General features: G+C 34.3%; 1 protein-coding gene across 1 annotated transcript in view; it reads right to left on the bottom strand.

The window, feature by feature from the left end:
* Nucleotides 1-441: 441 nt before the first annotated feature.
* LOC127861125 (death effector domain-containing protein-like) overlaps nucleotides 442-15,246 on the bottom strand; it is a 90,685-nt gene continuing 75,880 nt past the window's right edge. Inside the window, exons 7-8 of the transcript XR_008040079.1 lie at nucleotides 3,576-3,880; nucleotides 442-691 (exon numbers count right to left, since the gene is read on the bottom strand). The gene's annotated coding sequence lies outside the window, so the exon portion shown is untranslated. The remainder of the gene's footprint in view (nucleotides 692-3,575; nucleotides 3,881-15,246) is intronic.

The raw sequence follows: 15,246 nt of genomic DNA, 5'->3' as shown, positions 1-15,246 counted from the left end.
ATCAATTCATACCGACCAAGGTGTTCAGTTCGAGTCCGATTTCTTTAAAGAATTGTGTAATCTTTTTGGTATTCAGAAAACCAGAACTACACCATATCGACCACAATCAAATGGCGGTACAGAAAGGACGAACAGAACGATAACTAGCATTTTGACTTTGTTTGTATCACAATTTCGTGATTATTGGGATCAATATGTACCTTTCTGCCAAATGACATACAGGCCATCTGTTCACTCTGCTACTGGTCACACCCCATATAAAATTATGTTCGGTGACGACATGAGATTGCCCATTGATCTTGCTTTTGGTCATCCTTCAATTTCTGAAAATAGAATAAATCAACAAGATGTGTTTGTGAAACACGATGTCCCCCTATATGACGTTTGACCTTGAATGATGACCTTGACCCTTCAACACTCAAAATGTGCAGCTCCTTGAGATACACACGCATTTCAAAAATAAAATTGCTAGCTTCAATATTGCAGAAGTGACATTACATGAGCAATTTTGACCCATATATTTGACCTTGAAGGATGACCTTGACCTTTCACCACTCAAAATGTGCAGCTCCATGAGATACACATGCATGCCAAATATCAAGTTGCTATCTTCAATATTGCAAAAGTATTCATAAAATAAGCGATTTGGGCCACATATATTTGACCTCTGACCTTGAAGGATGACCTTGACCTTTCACCACTCAAAATGTGCAGCTTCATGAGATACACATGCATGCCAAATATGAAGTTGCTATCTTCAATATTGCAAAAGAATTCAAAAATGAGCGATTTTGGCCACATATATTTGACCTCTGACCTTGAGGATGACCTTGACCTTTCACCACTCAAAATGTGCAGCTTCATGAGATACACATGCATGCCAAATATGAAGTTGCTATCTTCAATATAGCAAAAGTTATTGCAAAATGTTAAAGTTGGCGCAAACCAACAGACCAACCAACCAACAGACCAACCAAAAGACAGGGCAAAAACAATATGTCCCCCACTACTATAGTGGGGGACATAAAAAATAAGTATTAAACTGAGTATGAAACCAGAATTGAATACCACTATTGCATTTCATTTTAGACACACTGTGATCAAATTTATATTATCAAACCTATTGTAAGTACATGTAGCAAACAATAGTCCTTGTTTTCTGCCAATATGAAAATTGCATGATCCACTACCAAACACTAGAACATCCATAAAACTTATGGAGGCTCCTGCATCATGCACTTAGTCAATGTATGGATTTATTGTGTGGAAACAACTAATTAATCAAGGGGCAATACCCGTCTGTAGATCTGCCATAGTCATTAGCACTTTTCTATGGAATTCCATAGAAAATATTATGGAACTCTACGGAAATCCATGGAATTTGAAGGAATTCCATCCACTTGCCAATTTTCCATCTGAAGCTGTTATGGAATTCCACGAAATCTCGACTAAAATTCCATGCATTTCCACGGAATGTATGGAAAACACCATGGAAAGTTGGACTTAGCCATTTTTTTCAACGGAAATCGTTATGGAAAATAACTTATAAATTTTCTTGGATGGAAATCAATGGAAAATAACTTACAAAATTTTCGCTGGTTGTCTGAAATGTGTTTGTAGTTTAATACATGTATGAATTTATTTGCATCAGGTATTTTGTATTTAAAAGAAAATGCAATAAAGATAATTATAAATTTGTTCTAGAAATTGGAACAGTTCTGGAACTGTTCTTTATTTGTGTTCTAAAACGTATGTTCTGGAATTGTTCCAAAACAGTTTTTTTAGAATAAATCCAGAATATTTGTGGAAAATGGCTTAGGACTGAAACTGTTCCAATAATTTCAAGAACCTTTTTAGAACATTTCAAGGACAAAATATGGTCAAGAAATTTCTAAAAATGTTTTAAAATGTAGTTCTAGAACACATCTAGAACGCTTTAAGAACCAGTAAGTTCTACAAAAGTTCTAATGGGGAATAAGAACACATATAGAACACCTTACACTTACAAATAGCCAAAAAGACTTCATATTAGCGAAAGCAGCAGCAGCAGTAGTAGTAACTGTTGTAGATGTAGTAGCTGTATTAGTAGTAGTAGTTGTTGTTGTTGTAGTAGGTGTTGTTGTTGTAGTAATTGATGTAGTAGCAGTAGTGTTTTTTATATCAGTAGAGGTTGTGGTGGTAGTAGTAGTAGTAGAAGTAGTAGCATTAACAGTTTCTGTAGCAATAGTAGTAGCAATAGAAGTAGCAGTAGTAGCAGTTGTTGCAATAGTAGCAGTTGTTGCTGCTGTTGTTGCTGTTGTTGTTGCTGCTGTTATTGTTGCTGTTGTTGTTGTTGTTGATGCTGTAGTAATTAAAGTAGTAGTTCTGCAGAAGTAGGAGTAGTTGTTACTTTCAAAGCAATTTCTACAAGTTTAAATTCCTTAACCCTGTCCAAGTGGTATACACACTGTTTTTTCTCAATATCAAACTCAGCCAGTCCAGGTTGTCAAATAACAATCTATCTGATAACCCCAGCGTGTGCTTTGCATCAGATGTTGGGTATGTTTGTTGCAAATCTATTGGTTATAAGATATAACAGCCTTTTCTAATTGGCTGAATTCAAATACAGAAAGTTTACCTGTTAGATTGAAACATGAAACATGGTGGACAATGTACTGGTTTAACTTGTTAAAATAAAGTTAAAGAAATTTAACAAACAGAAGAGTTCATGAGTTTTTCCATTAAAAACACTTTCTTAAAATACTTATGTATTTATATCATTTGGAAAGTGACACGAAATATTGCTAAAGAGTGATGCATACAGTGTTTGAGCAGTCTGTCTAGGAATAGAACAACAACTGAAGGTTTGTGATTTTTATTATTTCTAAATATTCCTTTAAATTTAATCTTCTTATGACATTATTGTAGACCGTTTTATGTGATATTTGAGATTTAAGTATGGCAAATATTAGTTTAAAAGCAGCTGTCACCCAACTTTTCACCAAATGTTCACTTAGTGGAGTTTGCAGGTTGAAAAAGGAAGTAATAAGACCTATGTGGAGAAATTAATAACGTTGAATGTAGTACCGGAATTGTATCATGCAAGGTTATGGAACTGAGGCTAAGGAAGTTTTGTACTGTGCATGGTGAGCACTCAATGCTCATTAATGGTGTTAATGTTTATTATTATCCCCCGCCATAGGCGGAGGGATATTGTTTTGTCGTTGTCTGTTCGTCCTTCCATCCTTCCGTCTGTCCGTCTTTCCATCCGTCCGTAGCCATATCCTGGAAGTGCTTTGGCGGATTTCATTCAAACCTGGTTCAAGTATATATATGGATAAGAGGATGATGCACGCCAAATGGAATTGTACACCATCTGTTAAAAACGGGGTTATGGCCCTTTGTATCTTTAAAATATATTTGACTTTGAAGGATGACCTTGACCTTGACCTTTCACCACTCAAAATGTGCAGCTCCATGAGATACACATGCATGTCAAATATCAAGTTGCTATCTTCAATATTGCAAAAGTATTCATAAAATAAACGATTTTGGCCACATATATTTGACCTCTGACCTTGAAGCATGACCTTGACCTTGACCTTTCACCACTCAAAATGTGCAGCTCCATGAGATACACATGCATGCCAAATATCAAGTTGCTATCTTCAATATTGCAAAAGAACTCATAAAATGAGTGATTTTGGCCACATATATTTGACATCTGACCTTAAAGGATGACCTTGACCTTTCACCACTCAAAATGTGCAGCTCCATGAGATACACATGCATGCCAAATATCAAGTTGCTATCTTGAATATTGAAATACTGCAAAATTGTACATTAATTGAGCGATTTTGACCCATATATTTGACCTTTGACCTTGAAGGATGACCTTGACCTTTCACCACTCAAAATGTGCAGCTCCATGAGATACATATGCATGCCAAATATCAAGTTGCTATCTTTAATATTGCAAATGTTAAAGTTGGCGCAAACCAACCAACCAACAGACAGGGCAAAAACAATATGTCCCCCACTACTATAGTGGGGGACATAAAAAGGCAACGAGTACATAGACAAATTAAAGGAAAGGCAACAAAATCAACAGTTGAAAACTTTAACATCAATTACTCGAGCTTTATTGATCGTGACCCAACTTACTTTGCCATTATTCTCAACCATCTTCGTTTCCAACAGCAAAAATGCCACATCTCGTTGGCTGTTCCCAACACAAGGCGAGCATTGGCCTGCATCAGCCTAGATGCAAGATTTTATGGGTTGAATTCGCTCGTAAAAATGTACGAGGAAAAAAGGTCGAATTTGAAATTGTTATCAGTGTCAGTGGATGTTGAAAATGAAATTGAGTTGAATTTAAAGGACAGTTAAAGTGATATTATGGGCATCTAACAGTTTATAAGTGTCTATCGCAACCGTTGTTTATTTTTTGTGTTTTCACTTCATATGCACTTATTTTTGTTAATGCAGCATCAACATACTAAAACAATATCCCGGAAAGAGAAAAAAATGCATTTGAATATCATCCGTACTTTCCTTTGACAACTGATCACGCATGTACAATGTGAACGAGGTAGCGAGATGAGTTGCAGATAATTATTCAGTAACCACATTTTATTTTACTCTTTTGCCCTATTAATTCTTTTCATCTAATTTCAACAGTGAAAAATGCCCATATCACTTTAATGCTTCCTTGTGCTTTTGTGAAGGTAATAATGAAGACAATTTATAATATGTATATATATATATATATATATATACCAATACATAGTGCCAGTTACGCGGTCTCTGTAGTTTTCAGACTGTACTTACGAGGTCAATATAAAAAACGGGGTCTATATACAACCCCGCAATCTAGGCTCCTTTAATTACTATGAGGGGGGTGTAGGGGAGGTAATGCAATCAAATCTCACAATAAGGTCTTAAATCGAAAACCACAATCAGGTCTGAAATTGAAATTGTATATACCTCGCAAATAAGTTCGCTATATATTTCCTTGTATAAGACGTTAAATAAATGACGTATTTATATACAATAATAATAGTAGGTACCCCTATATACCTTAATTCGTGTTTATATCGGATAAAAAAGGGTATGGAGATACATGTATTTAAAGTGGGAACCCCATAACCTATTTCTAAATCAGAGACCCCGTAACTGGCCATATGTGTGAATATATATATATATATATATATATATATATATATATATATATATATATATATATATATATATATATAAATATGTATCTATATAGTTATAATTCTCTGTCACAGACGCCGACAGTACTTCTTAAAATGTTATTTGTCATAATGGTCACTTGTGTTTATGTTCACATGTCATTTTTATTTTAAGATCTTCATTATGAATTTATTTGGTTATCTTTATTTGTTACTCATTACCTATATATATTCTTTGCTGTGAAAATTTCCAATGTTTCAGATCAAGTGACAACCTACCAGGGACATGTGGCAGTGCTGGTGAGGATCAGGCTCACGTTGCTTTAGATAGCCAGTTTACACTACCCTCTGAGTGAGTTGCACACCAATCATTAACAATAATAATGTTTTTGGAGATTTGCATCTCGATGCTTTTGTTTTTCTTAAAAGTCTCTGTAACGCTCAATATCAACGAAATTTTCGTTAAGTATTTCGTAAAATAAAGTTAACACCTTAACAATCAGTGTTCCTTATAGCAATAGCCAAGATTTCAACGCTAGATGTGGTATGATTACAAAGATTTGTGTAGATACAAAATGCTCGTTTTTATTTATTTGTGGCCACAATTAATTTCCGCGAATATATCTAATCATACGACACACGAACACCATTTTAGTGTTTATGCGTCTTATGAATAGATATGCAAAACAATAATAAAAACGAGCATTTTGTATCTACAAACATCTTTTTTACCAAACCACATCAGTTGAAATTTCGGCAATTGCCATAAGGAACACTGATTTTTAATTGGTTAAGTTTATTTTACGAACGATTGTACGAAATTTTCGTTGATTTTGCGTAGTAATGTTACTTTAAAGATCTTTATTATGAAGTTATTCTATTATCTTTATTCTAATTTATAACATATATATGTTTTTTTGCAGTGACAATTTCCAATGTTTCAGATCAAGTGACAACCTCCCAGACACATGTGGCACTGCTGATGAGGGTCAGACTCACGTGGCTTTAGATAGCGATTGCAAACTACCCCCTTGGTGAGTTGCGAACCTATCATAAATAATTTATTTTCAACATGTTCAACTCATTTCAATGTTGGTTTTGTTGAAACCCTTGGTTATGAAATTGATAGTTTATCTTTATTCTTAATTCATTACAGATGAATGTTCTCTGCAGTCAAAATTACCATGCCTAAAGGTATGCAAAGCTCTGCAGAATTTGAAGAAGATGAGACATCTGCACCAAAGACTGACACTGTTTCTACTTGCAGTACTTCCCTTTGGTGAGGCTCACTTTTTGGCAGAGAATAAAATATGCCTTTGAATATAACAAATGAACGGTTCACCGAATACTTTACTAAAGAAGTTCAAACTATCAACACACGACATATTATATTCTTTGCATAATATATTAACTGAAGTGTAGAATATCTTTATATAAAGAAATGATTCAAGATATTTATGATTGAACTTTTGTTAATGGATGATCTGCATAAAAAAAGTTTTTGTAAGTAAATAAGTGAACTATGTTTCATGTGTGTGGCATTTTATTATAACTATAACAATATTTCTAACATGGTTTGCTCTTATTCTCTTCATTGCATTTTTTTTATTTTTTATTTATTTTTGTAGTGAACAGAGCAGCAGCAAAGCAGAAAAGAAGCGAAATTCTGCTAAACTGGAACCACCGTTTGCATGGCTGTATTTCAGTAATGTAAAAGGCGGGTATATATGCAAGTATTGCAGTATTTTTCCTGTATGTGGTTCAACTTCTGAAGGGTCATTTATAACTGTAGAGGTCAATCAGGGTGACCACCCAATGAGAGAGCTACAATGACATCAGGCCACTGCCAGGCATGAAAGGGCCTTAAACTTATCTGGGGATGACAGACATAAATTTAAAAGAATATTGCAATTCTAACAGGGGAAAATGCAAACTCTTGCAGACCACTATGGTTGCCAGAAGACAGACACCTTCCAAGGTAGCACCAACATTGCTCCTGCAGATAAAAGCACCAGTATTGTTAGTGATCTGTCGGCATTCATGTCCCACCTGTTCTTACTGAAGTAATAAATCATGTTGGGCGCTTAAACCAAGTTAAAATTTATTGTTTAGTCTTCTGTTTGGTTTGACTGTTTTGTTGAAGTTAAAGTAGCATCACTACTCAAAATCAACAACAATTTCGTACAATATTTCGAAAAATAAAGCTAAACAATAAAAAATCATTGTTCCTTATGGCCATTGTCGAAATTTCAACGCCATATGTGGTCTGGTAAAGTAGACGTTTTTGGATACAAAATGCTCGTTTGTATTATGGTTTTAACATGGTACCATTTTAGTGTTCGTGTGTCGTATCAATAGATATATTCGCAGGAAATTACCATGGAGTTTATTATGGTCACAAATAAATAAAAACGTGCATTTTGTATCTACAAAAATCTATGTAATCATACCACATCTAGCGTTGAAATTGTGACTATTGCTATAAGGAACACTGATTGTTTAAGTGTTAACTTTATATTACGAAATACTTTACGAAAGTTTAAGTGTTAACTTTATATTACGAAATACTTTACGAAATTTTCGTTGATTTTGAGCGCTATAGAGACTTTAACAGTTCTTGTTTTGTCTTCTGCTTGTTTGACTTTGATGTTGAAGTTAAACTAGCTCAGTGTTTGTTTCTGCAGATAGTTGCTTATTCTGTTTTCCATGCTTGCTTAATTAAGCCTTAATAATTTCTCATCTCATTTTGCAGCTTTTGTAAAAAGTAAAATACTGACTTTATTTGCTTGTCTTACCATGTCAAGAAATATTGTATATGTTTTATCTGATCTGATTCACGTCCTGTATTAAACATTTAACTTAAAAATACATTCTAAGCATGTTCACTCATGCGGTCTTAACATTTAGAAGTCAATACTTATATTGTTTCAGGCAAAAGGGTCACACCAACATCCATATGGTGTACCAGTACTTGAGGTCAGCAGAGGGCAGTGTCCTTGCTTCAATATTCCCCAGCGTGCTTCCCATGTATGAAATTGTTCTTCTTGTACCAGAGCACAGCAATAGTTGAGCGATCTTTGTGTGCCATAAATGATGTCAACCTTCTAATTGGGGACCGATTCGTATAGAAGGGGTCAATGCTATGACATATGTCAAAGCCTATTATTACTTTTAAATAGTCGGTTACGATGCACGACACATATACATTCTGCAACAACTAAAATGAACTAATGTTTAAGTGATACTATGTGCATCTAACAGTTTATATGTGTCTATCGCAACCGTTGTTTATTTTTGGTGTTTTCGCTTCATATACACGTATATTCATTGATGCAGCATCAACATAATTATTGAAAAAATATCCGGAAAGAGAAATATAATGCTTTTGAATATCAACCGTACTTTCAATCTTTACTTGTTATATTTAATTTAAATCTAAATTAGCATAAATGTTATTGTTTCACATGTATTTCATTAAATAAAACGCTTGCATTTATTCGGCCTCTGCCGTTTGCATATTTTTGCTACTGACGTTTGCCATTCCTAAACGTACTACTGACGTTTGCCATATTTGTTTTCACTCTTTAAACGTTTATTTAATATCTGGTATATATTTTTTTTTGTTTATGCATAGCCATATGTACTATATGTTCGTCCGGTAAAGCATAGACAGTTCTGTGATCGTTTATATTCGAGAACACTGACTCTTTTTAATTTTACTACTGACGTTTGCTTCTTAAATGGAAATTTGCGCCGAAGAGTTCTCGAAAACCAGAGCAACACACAAAACGCGTGATATACCGATCGAAAGCTATATGCATGCCATATTGCATGCACTAGGTCGTATGAAAGTCAGAGGATGATCAACAAAGATATTGGGGGGAAACCTACCTTGCGCGGCTGTTTGTTGTCATAAAATGACTACTGACGTGGACTTTTGTGGTCACATGACAGTTTTTGTTCATTCACAGTGAGTTGTATCGAGTAAAAACATTGTACTGCCAATACTGAATGATTTAATTTTCTCTGCTTTCAAAATCAAAAAGGACGCACTTAAACGCTAAACGCTACCTGTCAATAATACTCGAAAGGGGAGTTGGACAGTATATATAGATAGATTATAAAACAACTGTTGACAGTTGGCAAGAAAGTTTTTCGTGGCTCACGGGCCTATAAACCAAGGACAGTTAAAAAAAAAAACACAAGAAACTTACTACTATGAAGGAATACACATAGTTGATGGTTTATTGTGTTTAACATGATAAAAGTAGTGTATATGTAACCCGGCTATATTCTTGGTTTACTTTAAGCAAATTACCCTTCAAGCAAGGCAAAATTTGACAATTTACCCCCATGCTTTAAAAAGTGCGGGTATTTACCCCCATGGGTCAAAAATTATCTATAACGCTGCATGTCTGATTTAGGGTGCGAAAAGAATCTACAAGAAAAACATTGCATCGGATCTTGACCAAGGCGTCAGATTCTAATTTATTAACCCCGGGATAAGTCAATGTTATACAGAATTATTTGTTGTTTACCAAAGTGCTATAATTATCGATGTCATAATATTAAAATAAGAGTTTGTGATGTTGAAGCTTAAATAATACGATTTTGTTACCATAAATTATAATAAAAGTTAAGAAGAACATGCGTCGAAAAATGCGAAATAAGCCAGATATTTGATTTTGAAATCGAAAAAGGCTGTACAGTCGAATTCGCCAGCATGTATATCATGCATGTACGATGTGAATGTTAATTTAGTTAAACGGTTTATTTAAAATTTCTGCAACGATATATATTCATACGACACACGAACACTAACTACGACCCTAATAAAAAGACGAATTCTTCGGTTAAAATTGTAGGAAAATATGGTCGGCTCGAAGCGCAAATTTGTCTTTGCTGTATAAGTTTTCTTGCCTTTTTGTGTTATTGTAACATACTTTTATGAATATATTATAATTTAACTTTTATAAAAATCGTATAATTTCGTTTTAAGAGTATACTGTACGCTCATATGTTTCATCAATTTTTCGGTAGCATTTATAGATTAAGAGATCATGTTTGTTGATATCAAAAAGTCTGTCCTGTTATTTTATGGTCTTTTCAAAGCGTTTTATAGGTAAATAGTTATGTATCGAATGCTCAATACACAGTCAATACATTTTATACACAGTAAATGTTTTGTTTATAGAGTAAATATTTGTATAGTTTTCTACAGTAATATTTAAAATGAAAATTTTTGTATGATTGGAGATTTCCTGCCTAACAATGCTTTTTTGTCTGACAGAAAAGTTTTTTAAGGCTCGGGGGAAGGGTCCCTTGTCTTCTAGTTTTTCTTGAATGCTCTGAGCTTTTATAAGTACATACGTACAGTTTTTCTTGTTAACCCATCTTTAATGTAAACAAATTATGTCTATAAAATCGAGTTCAATCAACCGAAACATTGTTACACACACAATAACTGTTATTACCGATATCAATTTGCAAGTGAATTGTGCAGAAATTCTCAAAACAAAAACTTCATACAAAAACCGTTATCAAACCGAAAGCCGAATTGAATTGACGATTCGATATATATTACGGATGTTCCAGAGATAGTCGGTATATTACGATTGGTAGATTAGTCTCGCCGGAGGATTCCGGAGATAGTCTATAACGTATTTTCGAATTCGGAATTACTCGGAATACTCGGTTTTGTCCATTGCAAAACATATACATTTAAATGAACCGTTGACGTGTTTGAAACTTTGGATTAATATCAATATTATGCGAGCATAACATATGATGTAAGGTGTTTTAATTTGCGCATATTAGATATTTACGATCTATTTGTGTTTATTTATGCCAGAAAATAGTTTATGTGGCTAATATTTCGGATTAAACTGCCGCCCGGATTCTGGGCCGGAGACACATGGAAAATGCCGTAAGCAGTTGCAACTCACCGCGACCCGGAGGTTCAATAGCTGGGAGTTGAATTGTGGCAACTACCTTGTCTTCATAATTTGAAGACCGAGTAAATAACATTTTAAAGAACGATTTAATTGTTATATGTAGAAAATTGGGAACTCACCTTATAGATAAATCTTCGTCTAAACATGCCATTATTATTAATGAATGATTTACTCTCCTTATAAACATATGTATAGCTATGGAATTCGAGTTATGAAATAAGTAGATTTTTTCTGCAGTAAATCTGAATGGAAATCAATTTGACGAGCTATGCAAAAATTAAGAAAATGGTCGTATGAATAGTTGTCTTCGGCCAGAACAAAACCATCTGTTTTAGTTTTATAACAAATACCGCCATCTTGTTTTCAGTAATGCCCCCCCCCCCCCCCCTCGATATTTTACAGGACTCACCCAGTCTTCTAAGCTGAAATGATCCTAAGAACAAAATAGTGTCTGTGTGTCGTATGAACGAATCTGCACTATTTAGATTCACATCGTAAATTGCATCATTTCTGTTGTTAGTTGTCAAAACGAAAGTACGGATGATAATCAAATGCATTATTATTCTCTTTCCGGAAAATTGTTTTAGTATGTTGATGCATAAATATAAGTGTATACGAAAAAAACACCAAAAATAAACGGTTGCGATGGACACCTTAAAGTAAGATGCCCACAATATCACTTTAATTTCCCGTAACGATATCTATTCATACGACACGTGAACACAAACATGGTGTTCGCGTGTCGTATGAATAGATATATTCGCGGGAAATTAAAATGGAATTAATTGTAACACAAATAAATAAACACAAGCATTTTGTATCTACAAAAATCTATGTAATCATATCACATCTAGCATTGAAATTGTGGCTATTGCTCTAAGGAACACTGATTGTTTAGGTGTTAACTTTATTGTAAGAAATACTTTACGACATTTTCATTGATTTTGAGCGTTATAGAGGCTTCAAATATGTTTGTATTGATTTCATTTATTATATATTTTGTTTGGTTCGGGAGTACAGAAAATGGGTAGATAAGTTTAGGAAGAGCAAATGTTTTGATAACTGTGATTTTTCCCATGAGAGATAATTTTCGATGTTGCCATCGCTTTAAGCGTTTATTTTAATAGGTCCTATATTTTTGTGTATGTTAAGGTGTGTTTTGTTACAAAAGGTGATTCTTAGGGTTTTTGTGCCATCTGATGTCCAAAATGAAGGGTTAATCATGGCAATATTTTGTACATGAAAGACGCGATAAAATGGTGCTTACCATACTTCTTCGATAATAATGGGTATTGTAACCGATTGGAAAATGTTCAATGTGCATACACATAATACAGTTGCTGTTTATCTACCGTTTGATGACTTGGTTATTGACTTTTAGCTCATTTAAGTGATCGACATGGAAAATCTCAATGTGGACACTATGGTGTTCGACCAAACACGATTTTGGAAATGGGTCAACTTCTAAGGGCTGGTATTGAAATACTGCTGGATCCATGGTACTGATAAATTATTTTATTAGCTTTCGAAAACAACCGGTGTGTAGTTGATTCGTTAAAAATTGTTCGAGTTACATGGTTTACGGTAAAGATTGTGTAGTTTTTTGGCAAATGAAGTTGCACCCCTTTTTCTATTATAGCATATATATCAAAAAAATAAAAATACATAAAATAATAATACTATGGGCTTCCCTCCTGTGATCGTGCATCTCGATGTATGAACAATTTACGTGACATATATAGTTTGTAAAATCATTTCTAACAGTATAAATGTTTGTTTGTCCAAATTTAAAAGAGATATAGTCAGTGATTCATTTTGCCGTGCGTCCCGCGTCCCAGACGCACGTTTTTTTCTGGGGACGCATAATTTTCAAACATGTGCGTCCTCGGGTCGCATTGTAAAAAAAACTCCGATTTTCAACATCGTCAAAGTTTTACATACCGATTTCGATTCGTGAAGATAACCGAAACACATGTCAACACCGTCTTGACTTATAGAACGGAAGTCATATCACTACATTCGGAACGTAGAACGCGTATTTCGATTGGTCGAAATATATAAATTATCCAATCAGTTACGGCGTTTTATTAAAAGTTCGTTGGACGGTTACTTGACTGTCCCGGATGGTAAACAAAGAAAATGCCACCCAAAAAGGTTCTCAAAATCGATCTGCAACAATGTAAATTAACATCTTTCTTAAAAAACACCAGTTCCTCGGCCGAAGAACTCCAAAATGACACACCCAGCGTAGACATCAATGATTATAACTAAAGAAAAATCGGAAAAGAAAAAAGATCGCAAATTTCAGTCGAAGTGTCTCGGGCTCTAATCTTGGCTGCGCTATGTTCTCAGTGAGAATAACGCTGATGATTACATGTATTGTTCTGTGTGTACGGACCACAACAAGGTTAATGGTATGTCGAAATTAGCCAAATGTCAAAACTTTCAGCACTCCACTCTTTTAAGGCATGTCAGTTTGTCAGAACATAAGATGTGCATTGAAGCCCCATAACATCGAGAAAACATGGCTCAGTGTCAGCTTAAAAATGAATCAAGGGAAGATGAAGCCATGAAGGTGTTGCTTAAATGCATCCACTGGATCTCGTCAGAGAATTTACCATTATCAAAGTTCAAGTCTCTGATAAATCTGCTGCATGACCTTGAGGTTCCTGATATATCGATACTGAAGCAAAATTCAATGAATTGTGACTCTAAATTCACTGCTAGTGAAATGTTAGACAGCCTTGCACAGGTAGCCGAGGATGATTTGAAAGATACATTGATGAAATAACCGGTTGTTACTGTACTTTCGGATGGAAGCACCGATATTTCAAACACCAAGAGACTAGTAATTTACGCACAAGTAATAAGCCAGGATATGCAGCCATTGACCATGTATGTTAACAACATGGAATGCAACGATGCTTCAGGAAAAGGAATAGCTGCAGCACGCTTGGAAGAGTTCGCTAACAGAGGAGTTCCGGCACAGAAAATAATGTCCATGGGGTCAGATGGCGCCTCGGTCATGACCGGAAAGCACAATGGTATTACTCACAATAAAAACTATGTATTAACATGAGGTAACAGGTTAACAACAAAGTATTCAGAAATTGAATTAAATTAAATTAACTTATAGGACTTGAATGCATATAAATAGGATAATTTAACCCTTTCAGAAATTTGCAGCAGATGACTTTGAAAACATCATGACAAAGTTCAAATATTAAAGGTATATCTGCATAATGGTGGTATAATTTAATTCAATTTGAGTAAAAAAAATATTTATATAATAAAAGGAAAAATTTGGTAATTTTTCTCTTGTCACAATGTTTGCAAAACTCGCCTGCTGCAAACTCATCAAACGTTGTCTGCTTAAGGGAATTGGGGTACTTAATCCATATTTATTTCTATAGTAACGTTATTCTTAAACAGGGAGATTATTTAACATCAATAATTAAAAAAATATCAATGACCTTTTTTTATTATTTCAATAAATAACAATGAAATAGTTGTAAATTAATGAATTTAATACATGTTATACATCAAAATCATTAATGAACTTAATGTAAAAACTTAGTTGAAAGCTGTTTTTGAAACAATGATCATTATATATTTCAGGAGTGGCTGCTATAATACAGCATGAAAATCCTCACATGGTTAATGTGCACTGTGTTGCCCATAGGCTTGCTCTATGTACCTGTCAAGCTGCTGCTAAAATTTCATATATGCAGAAACACCAACAGATACTGACAGATCTATTCTACTATTTCAAGGTTAGTGATGGCACATATCATTGTGGTCCATTTCAAACTGAAAACATTTGCAAACAACAACAATAGGTAGGGACAACAGCAGTTCAAATTTGAGATAAGGCAGACAACTTTTTGACAAAAGGAGAAAATTCCCATTTTTTCATATAGCTGCTGTACGCTGTCTGCAGATATGTGAAAATGTGTATTTATGGGTAGAACATTCATTCAAACTACTTTAATTTGAACCATTAAATTGATATAAAGCACCTTTACATCTTAAAAACAAAACGCAAAAAATCACATAATGAATAATGATTCAAAGGTTAATTCTTCAGAATCTTGTCTACCTGATACGTGATCTTA

This window comes from Dreissena polymorpha, chromosome 15 (genome assembly GCF_020536995.1).
Source record: "Dreissena polymorpha isolate Duluth1 chromosome 15, UMN_Dpol_1.0, whole genome shotgun sequence".
Classification (NCBI taxonomy): Eukaryota; Metazoa; Mollusca; class Bivalvia; order Myida; family Dreissenidae; genus Dreissena; species Dreissena polymorpha.
The sequence above is the reverse complement of the archived record's forward strand: the minus strand, read 5'-3'. Positions and strand labels throughout refer to the sequence as shown.